The sequence below is a fragment of the Lissotriton helveticus genome, chromosome 5_1 (genome assembly GCF_964261635.1).
Source record: "Lissotriton helveticus chromosome 5_1, aLisHel1.1, whole genome shotgun sequence".
Taxonomy (NCBI): domain Eukaryota; kingdom Metazoa; phylum Chordata; class Amphibia; order Caudata; family Salamandridae; genus Lissotriton; species Lissotriton helveticus.
This window is the reverse complement of record NC_136065.1, coordinates 2,137,322,703-2,137,338,458: the sequence shown is the minus strand read 5'-3', so window position 1 is coordinate 2,137,338,458 and position 15,756 is coordinate 2,137,322,703. Positions and strand designations below refer to the sequence as shown.

Sequence of the window (15,756 nt, the reverse complement as noted above, 5' to 3'; positions counted from 1 at the left end):
CCCTCCCCTCAGACAGGGTGCTAGGGTTTTAATGTCTTCCCCTCCCCTCAGACAGGTTGCCAGGGTTTTAATGTCTTCCCCTCCTCTCAGACAGGGTGCCAGGGTTTTAATGTCTTCCCCTCCTCTCAGACAGGGTGCCAGGGTTTTAATGCCTTCCCTCCTCTCAGACAGCTTGCTTGGGTTTTAATGCCTTCCCCTCCCCTCATACAGGGTGCCAGGGTTTTAATGCCTTCCCCTCCCCTCATACAGGGTGCCAGGGTTTTAATGCCTTCCCCTCCCCTCAGACAGGGTGCCAGGGTTTTAATGCCTTCCCCTCCCCTCAGACAGGGTGCCAGGGTTTTAATGTCTTCCCCTCCTCTCAGACAGGGTGCCAGGGTTTTAATGTCTTCCCCTCCTCTCAGACAGGGTGCCAGGGTTTTAATGCCTCCCCCTCCCCTCAGATAGCTTGCTAGGGTTTTAATGCCTTCCCCTCCCCTCAGACAGGGTGCTAGGGTTTTAATGCCTTCCCCTCCTCTCAGACAGCTTGCTAGGGTTTTAATGCCTTCCCCTCCTCTCAGACAGCTTGCTAGGGTTTTAATGCCTTCCCCTCCTCTCAGACAGCTTGCTAGGGTTTTAATGCCTTCCCCTCCCCCCAGACAGGGTGCCAGGGTTTTAATGCCTTCCCCTCCTCGCAGACAGCTTGCTAGGGTTTTAATGCCTTCCCCTCAGACAGCTTGCTAGGGTTTTAATGCCTTCTCCTCAGACAGCTTGCTAGTGTTTTAATGCCTTCCCCTCCCCTCAGACAGCTTGCTAGTGTTTTAATGCCTTCCCCTCCCCTCAGACAGCTTGCTAGGGTTTTATGCCTTCCCCTCCTCTCAGACAGCTAGCTATGGTTCTAATGCCTTCTCCTCAGACAGGGTGCCAGGGTTTTAATGCCTTCTCCTCAGACAGCTAGCTATGGTTCTAATGCCTTCTCCTCAGACAGGGTGCCAGGGTTTTAATGCCTTCTCCTCAGACAGCTTGCTAGGGTTTTAATGCCTTCCCCTCCCCCCAGACAGGGGCTAGGGTTTTAATGCCTTCCCCTCCCCTCAGACAGCTTGCTAGGGTTTTATGCCTTCCCCTCCTCTCAGACAGCTAGCTATGGTTCTAATGCCTTCTCCTCAGACAGGGTGCCAGGGTTTTAATGCCTTCTCCTCAGACAGCTTGCTAGGGTTTTAATGCCTTCTCCTCAGACAGCTAGCTATGGTTCTAATGCCTTCTCCTCAGACAGGGTGCCAGGGTTTTAATGCCTTCTCCTCAGACAGCTTGCTAGGGTTTTAATGCCTTCCCCTCCCCCCAGACAGGGTGCTAGGGTTTTAATGCCTTCCCCTCCCCTCAAACAGCTTGCTAGAGTTTTAATGCCTTCCCCTCAGACAGCTTGCTAGGGTTTTAATGCCTTCCCCTCAGACAGCTTGCTAGGGTTTTAATGCCTTCCCCTCAGACAGCTTGCTAGTGTTTTAATGCCTCCCCCTCCCCTCAGATAGCTTGCTAGGGTTTTAATGCCTTCCCTCCCCCTCAGACAGCTTGCTAGGGTTTTAATGCCTTCCCCTCCCCTCAGACAGCTTGCCAGGGTTTTAATGCCTTCCCCCTCCCCTCAGACAGCGTGCCAGGGTTTTAATGCCTTCCCCTCCCCTCAGACAGCTTGCCAGGGTTTTAATGCCTTCCCCCTCCCCTCAGACAGGGTGCCAGGGTTTTAATGCCTTCCCCCTCCCCTCAGACAGCTTGCCAGGGTTTTAATGCCTTCCCCCTCCCCTCAGACAGGGTGCCAGGGTTTTAATGCCTTCCCCTCCCCTCAGACAGCTTGCCAGGGTGTTAATGCCTTCCCCTCCCCTCAGGCTGGGTGCCACGGTTTTAATACCTTCCCCTCCCCTCAGGCAGCTTGCTAGGGTTTTAATGCCTTCACCTCCCGTCAGACAGGGTGGTAGGGTTTTAATGCCTCCCCTCCCCCCAGACAGGGTGCTGGGGTTTTAATGCCTCCCCTCCCCCCAGACAGGGTGCTGGGGTTTTAATGCCTTCCCCTCCCCTCAGACAGGGTGGTAGGGTTTTAATGCCTTCCCCTCCCCTCAGACAGGGTGCTAGGGGTTTAATGCCTTCCCCTCCCCTCAGGCAGGGTGCCAGGGTTTTAATGCCTTCCCCTCCCCTCAGGCAGGGTGCCAGGGTTTTAACGCCTTCCCCTCCCCCAGACAGGGTTTTAATGCCTTCCCCTCCCCTCAGACAGCTTGCCAGGGTTTTAATGCCTTCCCCTCCCCTCAGGCAGGGTGCCAGGGTTTTAATGCCTTCCCCTCCCCTCAGACAGGGTGCTAGGGTTTTAGGGTTTTAATGCCTTCCCCTCCCCTCAGACAGGGTGCTAGGGTTTTAATGCCTTCCCCTCCCCTCAGACAGGGTGCTAGGGTTTTAATGCCTTCCCCTCCCCTCAGACAGGGTGCTAGGGTTTTAATGCCTCCCCTCCCCCCAGACAAGGTGCTGGGGTTTTAATGCCTTCCCCTCCCCTCAGACAGGGTGGTAGGGTTTTAATGCCTTCCCCTCCCCTCAGACAGGGTGCTAGGGTTTTAATGCCTTCCCCTCCCCTCAGGCAGGGTGCCAGGGTTTTAATGCCTTCCCTCCCCCTCAGACAGCTTGCTAGGGGTTTAATGCCTTCCCCTCCCCTCAGGCAGAGTGCCAGGGTTTTAATGCCTTCCCCTCCCCTCAGGCAGGGTGCCAGGGTTTTAACGCCTTCCCCTCCCCCCAGACAGGGTTTTAATGCCTTCCCCTCCCCTCAGACAGCTTGCCAGGGTTTTAATGCCTTCCCCTCCCCTCAGGCAGGGTGCCAGGGTTTTAATGCCTTCCCCTCCCCTCAGACAGGGCGCTAGGGTTTTAATGCCTTCCCCTCCCCTCAGACAGGGTGCTAGGGTTTTAATGCCTTCCCCTCCCCTCAGACAGGGTGGTAGGGTTTTAATGCCTTCCCCTCCCCTCAGACAGGGTGGTAGGGTTTTAATGCCTTCCCCTCCCCTCAGACAGGGTGCTAGGGTTTTAATGCCTTCCCCTCCCCTCAGGCAGGGTGCCAGGGTTTTAATGCCTTCCCTCCCCCTCAGACAGCTTGCTAGGGGTTTAATGCCTTCCCCTCCCCTCAGGCAGGGTGCCAGGGTTTTAATGTCTTCCCCTCCTCTCAGACAGGGTGCCAGGGTTTTAATGTCTTCCCCTCCTCTCAGACAGGGTGCCAGGGTTTTAATGCCTTCCCTCCTCTCAGACAGCTTGCTTGGGTTTTAATGCCTTCCCCTCCCCTCATACAGGATGCCAGGGTTTTAATGCCTTCCCTCCCCTCAGACAGGGTGCCAGGGTTTTAATGCCTTCCCCTCCTCTCAGACAGGGTGCCAGGGTTTTAATGCCTTCCCTCCCCTCAGACAGGGTGCTAGGGTTTTAATGTCTTCCCCTCCCCTCAGACAGGTTGCCAGGGTTTTAATGTCTTCCCCTCCTCTCAGACAGGGTGCCAGGGTTTTAATGTCTTCCCCTCCTCTCAGACAGGGTGCCAGGGTTTTAATGCCTTCCCTCCTCTCAGACAGCTTGCTTGGGTTTTAATGCCTTCCCCTCCCCTCATACAGGGTGCCAGGGTTTTAATGCCTTCCCCTCCCCTCATACAGGCTGCCAGGGTTGTAATGCCTTCCCCTCCCCTCAGACAGGGTGCCAGGGTTTTAATGCCTTCCCCTCCTCTCAGACAGGGTGCCAGGGTTTTAATGTCTTCCCCTCCTCTCAGACAGGGTGCCAGGGTTTTAATGTCTTCCCCTCCTCTCAGACAGGGTGCCAGGGTTTTAATGTCTTCCCCTCCCCTCATACAGGGTGCCAGGGTTTTAATGCCTTCCCCTCCCCTCATACAGGGTGCCAGGGTTTTAATGCCTTCCCCTCCCCTCATACAGGGTGCCAGGGTTTTAATGCCTTCCCCTCCCCTCATACAGGGTGCCAGGGTTTTAATGCCTTCCCCTCCCCTTATACAGGGTGCCTGGGGTTTTAATGTCTTCCCCTCCTCTCAGACAGGGTGCCAGGGTTTTAATGTCTTCCCCTCCTCTCAGACAGGGTGCCAGGGTTTTAATGTCTTCCCCTCCTCTCAGACAGGGTGCCAGGGTTTTAATGCCTTCCCTCCTCTCAGACAGCTTGCTTGGGTTTTAATGCCTTCCCCTCCCCTCATACAGGGTGCCAGGGTTTTAATGCCTTCCCCTCCTCTCAGACAGGGTGCCAGGGTTTTAATGCCTTCCCCTCCCCTCATACAGGGTGCCAGGGTTTTAATGCCTTCCCCTCCTCTCAGACGGGGTGCCAGGGTTTTAATGCCTTCCCTCCCCTCAGACAGGGTGCTAGGGTTTTAATGTCTTCCCCTCCCCTCAGACAGGGTGCCAGGGTTTTAATGTCTTCCCCTCCTCTCAGACAGGGTGCCAGGGTTTTAATGTCTTCCCCTCCTCTCAGACAGGGTGCCAGGGTTTTAATGCCTTCCCTCCTCTCAGACAGCTTGCTTGGGTTTTAATGCCTTCCCCTCCCCTCATACAGGGTGCCAGGGTTTAAATGCCTTCCCCTCCCCTCAGACAGGGTGCCAGGGTTTTAATGCCTTCCCCTCCCCTCAGACAGCTTGCCAGGGTTTTAATGCCTTCCCCCTCCCCTCAGACAGGGTGCCAGGGTTGTAATGCCTTCCCCCTCCCCTCAGACAGCTTGCCAGGGTTTTAATGCCTTCCCCCTCCCCTCAGACAGGGTGCCAGGGTTTTAATGCCTTCCCCTCCCCTCAGACAGCTTGCCAGGGTGTTAATGCCTTCCCCTCCCCTCAGGCTGGGTGCCACGGTTTTAATACCTTCCCCTCCCCTCAGGCAGCTTGCTAGGGTTTTAATGCCTTCACCTCCCGTCAGACAGGGTGGTAGGGTTTTAATGCCTCCCCTCCCCCCAGACAGGGTGCTGGGGTTTTAATGCCTCCCCTCCCCCCAGACAGGGTGCTGGGGTTTTAATGCCTTCCCCTCCCCTCAGACAGGGTGGTAGGGTTTTAATGCCTTCCCCTCCCCTCAGACAGGGTGCTAGGGTTTTAATGACTTCCCCTCCCCTCAGGCAGGTTGCCAGGGTTTTAATGCCTTCCCTCCCCCTCAGACAGCTTGCTAGGGGTTTAATGCCTTCCCCTCCCCTCAGGCAGGGTGCCAGGGTTTTAATGCCTTCCCCTCCCCTCAGGCAGGGTGCCAGGGTTTTAACGCCTTCCCCTCCCCCCAGACAGGGTTTTAATGCCTTCCCCTCCCCTCAGACAGCTTGCCAGGGTTTTAATGCCTTCCCCTCCCCTCAGGCAGGGTGCCAGGGTTTTAATGCCTTCCCCTCCCCTCAGACAGGGTGCTAGGGTTTTAGGGTTTTAATGCCTTCCCCTCCCCTCAGACAGGGTGCCAGGGTTTTAATGCCTTCCCCTCCCCTCAGACAGGGTGGTAGGGTTTTAATGCCTTCCCCTCCCCTCAGACAGGGTGCTAGGGTTTTAATGCCTCCCCTCCCCCCAGACAGGGTGCTGGGGTTTTAATGCCTTCCCCTCCCCTCAGACAGGGTGGTAGGGTTTTAATGCCTTCCCCTCCCCTCAGACAGGGTGCTAGGGTTTTAATGCCTTCCCCTCCCCTCAGGCAGGGTGCCAGGGTTTTAATGCCTTCCCTCCCCCTCAGACAGCTTGCTAGGGGTTTAATGCCTTCCCTTCCCCTCAGGCAGGGTGCCAGGGTTTTAATGCCTTCCCCTCCCCTCAGGCAGGGTGCCAGGGTTTTAACGCCTTCCCCTCCCCCCAGACAGGGTTTTAATGCCTTCCCCTCCCCTCAGACAGCTTGCCAGGGTTTTAATGCCTTCCCCTCCCCTCAGGCAGGGTGCCAGGGTTTTAATGCCTTCCCCTCCCCTCAGACAGGGCGCTAGGGTTTTAATGCCTTCCCCTCCCCTCAGACAGGGTGCTAGGGTTTTAATGCCTTCCCCTCCCCTCAGACAGGGTGGTAGGGTTTTAATGCCTCCCCCCCCCCAGACAGGGTGCTGGGGTTTTAATGCCTTCCCCTCCCCTCCCCTCAGACAGGGTGGTAGGGTTTTAATGCCTTCCCCTCCCCTCAGACAGGGTGGTAGGGTTTTAATGCCTTCCCCTCCCCTCAGACAGGGTGCTAGGGTTTTAATGCCTTCCCCTCCCCTCAGGCAGGGTGCCAGGGTTTTAATGCCTTCCCTCCCCCTCAGACAGCTTGCTAGGGGTTTAATGCCTTCCCCTCCCCTCAGGCAGGGTGCCAGGGTTTTAATGTCTTCCCCTCCTCTCAGACAGGGTGCCAGGGTTTTAATGTCTTCCCCTCCTCTCAGACAGGGTGCCAGGGTTTTAATGCCTTCCCTCCTCTCAGACAGCTTGCTTGGGTTTTAATGCCTTCCCCTCCCCTCATACAGGGTGCCAGGGTTTTAATGCCTTCCCTCCCCTCAGACAGGGTGCCAGGGTTTTAATGCCTTCCCCTCCTCTCAGACAGGGTGCCAGGGTTTTAATGCCTTCCCTCCCCTCAGACAGGGTGCTAGGGTTTTAATGTCTTCCCCTCCCCTCAGACAGGGTGCCAGGGTTTTAATGTCTTCCCCTCCTATCAGACAGGGTGCCAGGGTTTTAATGTCTTCCCCTCCTCTCAGACAGGGTGCCAGGGTTTTAATGCCTTCCCTCCTCTCAGACAGCTTGCTTGGGTTTTAATGCCTTCCCCTCCCCTCATACAGGGTGCCAGGGTTTTAATGCCTTCCCCTCCCCTCATACAGGGTGCCAGGGTTTTAATGCCTTCCCCTCCCCTCAGACAGGGTGCCAGGGTTTTAATGCCTTCCCCTCCCCTCAGACAGGGTGCCAGGGTTTTAATGTCTTCCCCTCCTCTCAGACAGGGTGCCAGGGTTTTAATGTCTTCCCCTCCTCTCAGACAGGGTGCCAGGGTTTTAATGTCTTCCCCTCCTCTCAGACAGGGTGCCAGGGTTTTAATGTCTTCCCCTCCCCTCATACAGGGTGCCAGGGTTTTAATGCCTTCCCCTCCCCTCATACAGGGTGCCAGGGTTTTAATGCCTTCCCCTCCCCTCATACAGGGTGCCAGGGTTTTAATGCCTTCCCCTCCCCTTATACAGGGTGCCTGGGGTTTTAATGTCTTCCCCTCCTCTCAGACAGGGTGCCAGGGTTTTAATGTCTTCCCCTCCTCTCAGACAGGGTGCCAGGGTTTTAATGTCTTCCCCTCCTCTCAGACAGGGTGCCAGGGTTTTAATGCCTTCCCTCCTCTCAGACAGCTTGCTTGGGTTTTAATGCCTTCCCCTCCCCTCATACAGGGTGCCAGGGTTTTAATGCCTTCCCCTCCTCTCAGACAGGGTGCCAGGGTTTTAATGCCTTCCCCTCCCCTCATACAGGGTGCCAGGGTTTTAATGCCTTCCCCTCCCCTCAGACAGGGTGCCAGGGTTTTAATGCCTTCCCCTCCTCTCAGACAGGGTGCCAGGGTTTTAATGCCTTCCCTCCCCTCAGACAGGGTGCTAGGGTTTTAATGTCTTCCCCTCCCCTCAGACAGGGTGCCAGGGTTTTAATGTCTTCCCCTCCTCTCAGACAGGGTGCCAGGGTTTTAATGTCTTCCCCTCCTCTCAGACAGGGTGCCAGGGTTTTAATGCCTTCCCTCCTCTCAGACAGCTTGCTTGGGTTTTAATGCCTTCCCCTCCCCTCATACAGGGTGCCAGGGTTTTAATGCCTTCCCCTCCCCTCAGACAGGGTGCCAGGGTTTTAATGCCTTCCCCTCCCCTCAGACAGGGTGCCAGGGTTTTAATGTCTTCCCCTCCTCTCAGACAGGGTGCCAGGGTTTTAATGTCTTCCCCTCCTCTCAGACAGGGTGCCGGGGTTTTAATGTCTTCCCCTCCCCTCATACAGGGTGCCAGGGTTTTAATGCCTTCCCCTCCCCTCATACAGGGTGCCAGGGTTTTAATGCCTTCCCCTCCCCTCATACAGGGTGCCAGGGTTTTAATGCCTTCCCCTCCCCTCATACAGGGTGCCAGGGTTTTAATGCCTTCCCCTCCCCTTATACAGGGTGCCTGGGGTTTTAATGTCTTCCCCTCCTCTCAGACAGGGTGCCAGGGTTTTAATGTCTTCCCCTCCTCTCAGACAGGGTGCCAGGGTTTTAATGCCTTCCCTCCTCTCAGACAGCTTGCTTGGGTTTTAATGCCTTCCCCTCCCCTCATACAGGGTGCCAGGGTTTTAATGCCTTCCCCTCCCCTCATACAGGGTGCCAGGGTTTTAATGCCTTCTCCTCCCCTCAGACAGGGTGCCAGGGTTTTAATGTCTTCTCCTCCCCTCAGACAGGGTGCCAGGGTTTTAATGCCTTCTCCTCCCCTCAGACAGGGTGCCAGGGTTTTAATGCCTTCCCCTCCCCTCATACAGGGTGCCAGGGTTTTAATGCCTTCTCCTCCCCTCAGACAGGGTGCCGGGGTTTTAATGCCTTCCCCTCCCCTCATACAGGGTGCCAGGGTTTTAATGCCTTCTCCTCCCCTCAGACAGGGTGCCGGGGTTTTAATGTCTTCCCCTCCCCTCATACAGGGTGCCAGGGTTTTAATGCCTTCCCCTCCCCTCATACAGGGTGCCAGGGTTTTAATGCCTTCTCCTCCCCTCAGACAGGGTGCCAGGGTTTTAGTGTCTTCCCCTCCTCTCAGACAGCTTGCTTGGGTTTTAATGCCTTCCCCTCCCCTCATACAGGGTGCCAGGGTTTTAATGCCTTCCCCTCCCCTCATACAGGGTGCCAGGGTTTTAATGCCTTCCTCTCCCCTCAGACAGGGTGCCAGGGTTTTAATGCCTTCCCCTCCCCTCAGACAGGGTGCCAGGGTTTTAATGCCTTCCCCTCCCCTCAGACAGGGTGCCAGGGTTTTAATGCCTTCCCTCCCCTCAGACAGGGTGCCAGGGTTTTAATGCCTTCCCCTCCCCTCAGACAGGGTGCCAGGGTTTTAATGCCTTCCCTCCCCTCAGACAGGGTGCTAGGGTTTTAATGTCTTCCCCTCCCCTCAGACAGGGTGCCAGGGTTTTAATGTCTTCCCCTCCTCTCAGACAGGGTGCCAGGGTTTTAATGTCTTCCCCTCCTCTCAGACAGGGTGCCAGGGTTTTAATGCCTTCCCTCCTCTCAGACAGCTTGCTTGGGTTTTAATGCCTTCCCCTCCCCTCATACAGGGTGCCAGGGTTTTAATGCCTTCCCCTCCCCTCAGACAGGGTGCCAGGGTTTTAATGCCTTCCCCTCCCCTCAGACAGGGTGCCAGGGTTTTAATGTCTTCCCCTCCTCTCAGACAGGGTGCCAGGGTTTTAATGTCTTCCCCTCCTCTCAGACAGGGTGCCGGGGTTTTAATGTCTTCCCCTCCCCTCATACAGGGTGCCAGGGTTTTAATGCCTTCCCCTCCCCTCATACAGGGTGCCAGGGTTTTAATGCCTTCCCCTCCCCTCATACAGGGTGCCAGGGTTTTAATGCCTTCCCCTCCCCTCATACAGGGTGCCAGGGTTTTAATGTCTTCCCCTCCTCTCAGACAGGGTGCCAGGGTTTTAATGCCTTCCCTCCTCTCAGACAGCTTGCTTGGGTTTTAATGCCTTCCCCTCCCCTCATACAGGGTGCCAGGGTTTTAATGCCTTCCCCTCCCCTCATACAGGGTGCCAGGGTTTTAATGCCTTCTCCTCCCCTCAGACAGGGTGCCAGGGTTTTAATGTCTTCTCCTCCCCTCAGACAGGGTGCCAGGGTTTTAATGCCTTCTCCTCCCCTCAGACAGGGTGCCAGGGTTTTAATGCCTTCCCCTCCCCTCATACAGGGTGCCAGGGTTTTAATGCCTTCCCCTCCCCTCATACAGGGTGCCAGGGTTTTAATGCCTTCCCCTCCCCTCATACAGGGTGCCAGGGTTTTAATGCCTTCCCCTCCCCTCATACAGGGTGCCAGGGTTTTAATGCCTTCCCCTCCCCTCATACAGGGTGCCAGGGTTTTAATGCCTTCCCCTCCCCTCATACAGGGTGCCAGGGTTTTAATGCCTTCCCCTCCCCTCAGACAGCTTGCCAGGGTTTTAATGCCTTCCCCTCCCCTCAGGCAGGGTGCCAGGGTTTTAATGCCTTCCCCTCCCCTCAGACAGGGCGCTAGGGTTTTAATGCCTTCCCCTCCCCTCAGACAGGGTGCTAGGGTTTTAATGCCTTCCCCTCCCCTCAGACAGGGTGGTAGGGTTTTAATGCCTCCCCCCCCCAGACAGGGTGCTGGGGTTTTAATGCCTTCCCCTCCCCTCCCCTCAGACAGGGTGGTAGGGTTTTAATGCCTTCCCCTCCCCTCAGACAGGGTGGTAGGGTTTTAATGCCTTCCCCTCCCCTCAGACAGGGTGCTAGGGTTTTAATGCCTTCCCCTCCCCTCAGGCAGGGTGCCAGGGTTTTGATGCCTTCCCTCCCCCTCAGACAGCTTGCTAGGGGTTTAATGCCTTCCCCTCCCCTCAGGCAGGGTGCCAGGGTTTTAATGTCTTCCCCTCCTCTCAGACAGGGTGCCAGGGTTTTAATGTCTTCCCCTCCTCTCAGACAGGGTGCCAGGGTTTTAATGCCTTCCCTCCTCTCAGACAGCTTGCTTGGGTTTTAATGCCTTCCCCTCCCCTCATACAGGGTGCCAGGGTTTTAATGCCTTCCCTCCCCTCAGACAGGGTGCCAGGGTTTTAATGCCTTCCCCTCCTCTCAGACAGGGTGCCAGGGTTTTAATGCCTTCCCTCCCCTCAGACAGGGTGCTAGGGTTTTAATGTCTTCCCCTCCCCTCAGACAGGGTGCCAGGGTTTTAATGTCTTCCCCTCCTATCAGACAGGGTGCCAGGGTTTTAATGTCTTCCCCTCCTCTCAGACAGGGTGCCAGGGTTTTAATGCCTTCCCTCCTCTCAGACAGCTTGCTTGGGTTTTAATGCCTTCCCCTCCCCTCATACAGGGTGCCAGGGTTTTAATGCCTTCCCCTCCCCTCATACAGGGTGCCAGGGTTTTAATGCCTTCCCCTCCCCTCAGACAGGGTGCCAGGGTTTTAATGCCTTCCCCTCCCCTCAGACAGGGTGCCAGGGTTTTAATGTCTTCCCCTCCTCTCAGACAGGGTGCCAGGGTTTTAATGTCTTCCCCTCCTCTCAGACAGGGTGCCAGGGTTTTAATGTCTTCCCCTCCTCTCAGACAGGGTGCCAGGGTTTTAATGTCTTCCCCTCCCCTCATACAGGGTGCCAGGGTTTTAATGCCTTCCCCTCCCCTCATACAGGGTGCCAGGGTTTTAATGCCTTCCCCTCCCCTCATACAGGGTGCCAGGGTTTTAATGCCTTCCCCTCCCCTTATACAGGGTGCCTGGGGTTTTAATGTCTTCCCCTCCTCTCAGACAGGGTGCCAGGGTTTTAATGTCTTCCCCTCCTCTCAGACAGGGTGCCAGGGTTTTAATGTCTTCCCCTCCTCTCAGACAGGGTGCCAGGGTTTTAATGCCTTCCCTCCTCTCAGACAGCTTGCTTGGGTTTTAATGCCTTCCCCTCCCCTCATACAGGGTGCCAGGGTTTTAATGCCTTCCCCTCCTCTCAGACAGGGTGCCAGGGTGTTAATGCCTTCCCCTCCCCTCATACAGGGTGCCAGGGTTTTAATGCCTTCCCCTCCCCTCAGACAGGGTGCCAGGGTTTTAATGCCTTCCCCTCCTCTCAGACAGGGTGCCAGGGTTTTAATGCCTTCCCTCCCCTCAGACAGGGTGCTAGGGTTTTAATGTCTTCCCCTCCCCTCAGACAGGGTGCCAGGGTTTTAATGTCTTCCCCTCCTCTCAGACAGGGTGCCAGGGTTTTAATGTCTTCCCCTCCTCTCAGACAGGGTGCCAGGGTTTTAATGCCTTCCCTCCTCTCAGACAGCTTGCTTGGGTTTTAATGCCTTCCCCTCCCCTCATACAGGGTGCCAGGGTTTTAATGCCTTCCCCTCCCCTCAGACAGGGTGCCAGGGTTTTAATGCCTTCCCCTCCCCTCAGACAGGGTGCCAGGGTTTTAATGTCTTCCCCTCCTCTCAGACAGGGTGCCAGGGTTTTAATGTCTTCCCCTCCTCTCAGACAGGGTGCCGGGGTTTTAATGTCTTCCCCTCCCCTCATACAGGGTGCCAGGGTTTTAATGCCTTCCCCTCCCCTCATACAGGGTGCCAGGGTTTTAATGCCTTCCCCTCCCCTCATACAGGGTGCCAGGGTTTTAATGCCTTCCCCTCCCCTCATACAGGGTGCCAGGGTTTTAATGCCTTCCCCTCCCCTTATACAGGGTGCCTGGGGTTTTAATGTCTTCCCCTCCTCTCAGACAGGGTGCCAGGGTTTTAATGTCTTCCCCTCCTCTCAGACAGGGTGCCAGGGTTTTAATGCCTTCCCTCCTCTCAGACAGCTTGCTTGGGTTTTAATGCCTTCCCCTCCCCTCATACAGGGTGCCAGGGTTTTAATGCCTTCCCCTCCCCTCATACAGGGTGCCAGGGTTTTAATGCCTTCTCCTCCCCTCAGACAGGGTGCCAGGGTTTTAATGTCTTCTCCTCCCCTCAGACAGGGTGCCAGGGTTTTAATGCCTTCTCCTCCCCTCAGACAGGGTGCCAGGGTTTTAATGCCTTCCCCTCCCCTCATACAGGGTGCCAGGGTTTTAATGCCTTCTCCTCCCCTCAGACAGGGTGCCGGGGTTTTAATGCCTTCCCCTCCCCCATACAGGGTGCCAGGGTTTTAATGCCTTCTCCTCCCCTCAGACAGGGTGCCGGGGTTTTAATGTCTTCCCCTCCCCTCATACAGGGTGCCAGGGTTTTAATGCCTTCCCCTCCCCTCATACAGGGTGCCAGGGTTTTAATGCCTTCTCCTCCCCTCAGACAGGGTGCCAGGGTTTTAGTGTCTTCCCCTCCTCTCAGACAGCTTGCTTGGGTTTTAATGCCTTCCCCTCCCCTCATACAGGGTGCCAGGGTTTTAATGCCTTCCCCTCCCCTCATACAGGGTGCCAGGGTTTTAATGCCTTCCTCTCCCCTCAGACAGGGTGCCAGGGTTTTAATGCCTTCCCCTCCCCTCAGACAGGGTGCCAGGGTTTTAATGCCTTCCCCTCCCCTCAGACAGGGTGCCAGGGTTTTAATGCCTTCCCTCCCCTCAGACAGGGTGCCAGGGTTTTAATGCCTTCCCTCCCCTCAGACAGGGTGCTAGGGTTTTAATGTCTTCCCCTCCCCTCAGACAGGGTGCCAGGGTTTTAATGTCTTCCCCTCCTCTCAGACAGGGTGCCAGGGTTTTAATGTCTTCCCCTCCTCTCAGACAGGGTGCCAGGGTTTTAATGCCTTCCCTCCTCTCAGACAGCTTGCTTGGGTTTTAATGCCTTCCCCTCCCCTCATACAGGGTGCCAGGGTTTTAATGCCTTCCCCTCCCCTCAGACAGGGTGCCAGGGTTTTAATGCCTTCCCCTCCCCTCAGACAGGGTGCCAGGGTTTTAATGTCTTCCCCTCCTCTCAGACAGGGTGCCAGGGTTTTAATGTCTTCCCCTCCTCTCAGACAGGGTGCCGGGGTTTTAATGTCTTCCCCTCCCCTCATACAGGGTGCCAGGGTTTTAATGCCTTCCCCTCCCCTCATACAGGGTGCCAGGGTTTTAATGCCTTCCCCTCCCCTCATACAGGGTGCCAGGGTTTTAATGCCTTCCCCTCCCCTCATACAGGGTGCCAGGGTTTTAATGTCTTCCCCTCCTCTCAGACAGGGTGCCAGGGTTTTAATGCCTTCCCTCCTCTCAGACAGCTTGCTTGGGTTTTAATGCCTTCCCCTCCCCTCATACAGGGTGCCAGGGTTTTAATGCCTTCCCCTCCCCTCATACAGGGTGCCAGGGTTTTAATGCCTTCTCCTCCCCTCAGACAGGGTGCCAGGGTTTTAATGTCTTCTCCTCCCCTCAGACAGGGTGCCAGGGTTTTAATGCCTTCTCCTCCCCTCAGACAGGGTGCCAGGGTTTTAATGCCTTCCCCTCCCCTCATACAGGGTGCCAGGGTTTAATGCCTTCTCCTCCCCTCAGACAGGGTGCCAGGGTTTTAATGCCTTCCCCTCCCCTCATACAGGGTGCCAGGGTTTTAATGCCTTCTCCTCCTCTCAGACAGGGTGCCGGGGTTTTAATGTCTTCCCCTCCCCTCATACAGGGTGCCAGGGTTTTAATGCCTTCCCCTCCCCTCATACAGGGTGCCAGGGTTTTAATGCCTTCCCCTCCCCTCATACAGGGTGCCAGGGTTTTAATGCCTTCCCCTCCCCTCATACAGGGTGCCAGGGTTTTAATGCCTTCCCCTCCCCTCATACAGGGTGCCAGGGTTTTAATGCCTTCCCCTCCCCTTATACAGGGTGCCTGGGGTTTTAATGTCTTCCCCTCCTCTCAGACAGGGTGCCAGGGTTTTAATGCCTTCCCTCCTCTCAGACAGCTTGCTTGGGTTTTAATGCCTTCCCCTCCCCTCATACAGGGTGCCAGGGTTTTAATGCCTTCCCCTCCCCTCATACAGGGTGCCAGGGTTTTAATGCCTTCTCCTCCCCTCAGACAGGGTGCCAGGGTTTTAATGTCTTCTCCTCCCCTCAGACAGGGTGCCAGGGTTTTAATGCCTTCTCCTCCCCTCAGACAGGGTGCCAGGGTTTTAATGCCTTCCCCTCCCCTCATACAGGGTGCCAGGGTTTTAATGCCTTCTCCTCCCCTCAGACAGGGTGCCGGGGTTTTAATGCCTTCCCCTCCCCTCATACAGGGTGCCAGGGTTTTAATGCCTTCTCCTCCCCTCAGACAGGGTGCCGGGGTTTTAATGTCTTCCCCTCCCCTCATACAGGGTGCCAGGGTTTTAATGCCTTCCCCTCCCCTCATACAGGGTGCCAGGGTTTTAATGCCTTCTCCTCCCCTCAGACAGGGTGCCAGGGTTTTAATGCCTTCCCCTCCCCTCAGACAGGGTGCCAGGGTGTTAATGCCCTCCCCTCCCCTCAGACAGAGTGCTAGGGTTTTAATGCCTTCCCCTCCCCTCAGACAGGGTGCCAGGGTTTTAGTGTCTTCCCCTCCTCTCAGACAGCTTGCTTGGGTTTTAATGCCTTCCCCTCCCCTCATACAGGGTGCCAGGGTTTTAATGCCTTCCCCTCCCCTCATACAGGGTGCCAGGGTTTTAATGCCTTCCCCTCCCCTCATACAGGGTGCCAGGGTTTTAATGCCTTCCTCTCCCCTCAGACAGGGTGCCAGGGTTTTAATGCCTTCCCCTCCCCTCAGACAGGGTGCCAGGGTTTTAGTGTCTTCCCCTCCTCTCAGACAGCTTGCTTGGGTTTTAATGCCTTCCCCTCCCCTCATACAGGGTGCCAGGGTTTTAATGCCTTCCCCTCCCCTCATACAGGGTGCCAGGGTTTTAATGCCTTCCTCTCCCCTCATACAGGGTGCCAGGGTTTTAATGCCTTCCCCTCCCCTCAGACAGGGTGCCAGGGGTTTAAACCCCCCCCCCCTCCCAGGGTTCCACCTTGCCTTCCCTCTTTCACTGAGCTGAGCCTCCAGAGGCACTGAAGGGTCTGACTGACCCTAACCAGCCGCCCAGCGAGCTGTGGTAACGGGGGGCTCCCGGGTCGTAGGGGTAACCCATGTCCATGGGACATTGTTTTGTATCCAGGTGAGCAGATGTGGCGTGTAGGGCCCTCGTGCGTCTCCCCCAGAGACCCCAGTCATAAGTGTGTGCAGTCGCCCTGCCCATACAGGGGTTCGACCCCTGCCCCAGGGCAGCAGTTCTGAACCTGTGGCCCCCACTGAATGATCACGGAGTTCCGGGGACCCCCACCGAGGCATTATTGGAA

The 15,756-nt window shown here is 56.1% G+C and overlaps 1 protein-coding gene across 2 annotated transcripts in view; it reads left to right on the top strand.

Annotated features, from left to right (window-relative positions):
• The window catches only part of NTMT1 (N-terminal Xaa-Pro-Lys N-methyltransferase 1), a 54,065-nt gene that overhangs the window by 12,621 nt on the left and 25,688 nt on the right, over positions 1-15,756 (top strand). The gene's annotated exons all lie outside the window — the stretch shown is intronic.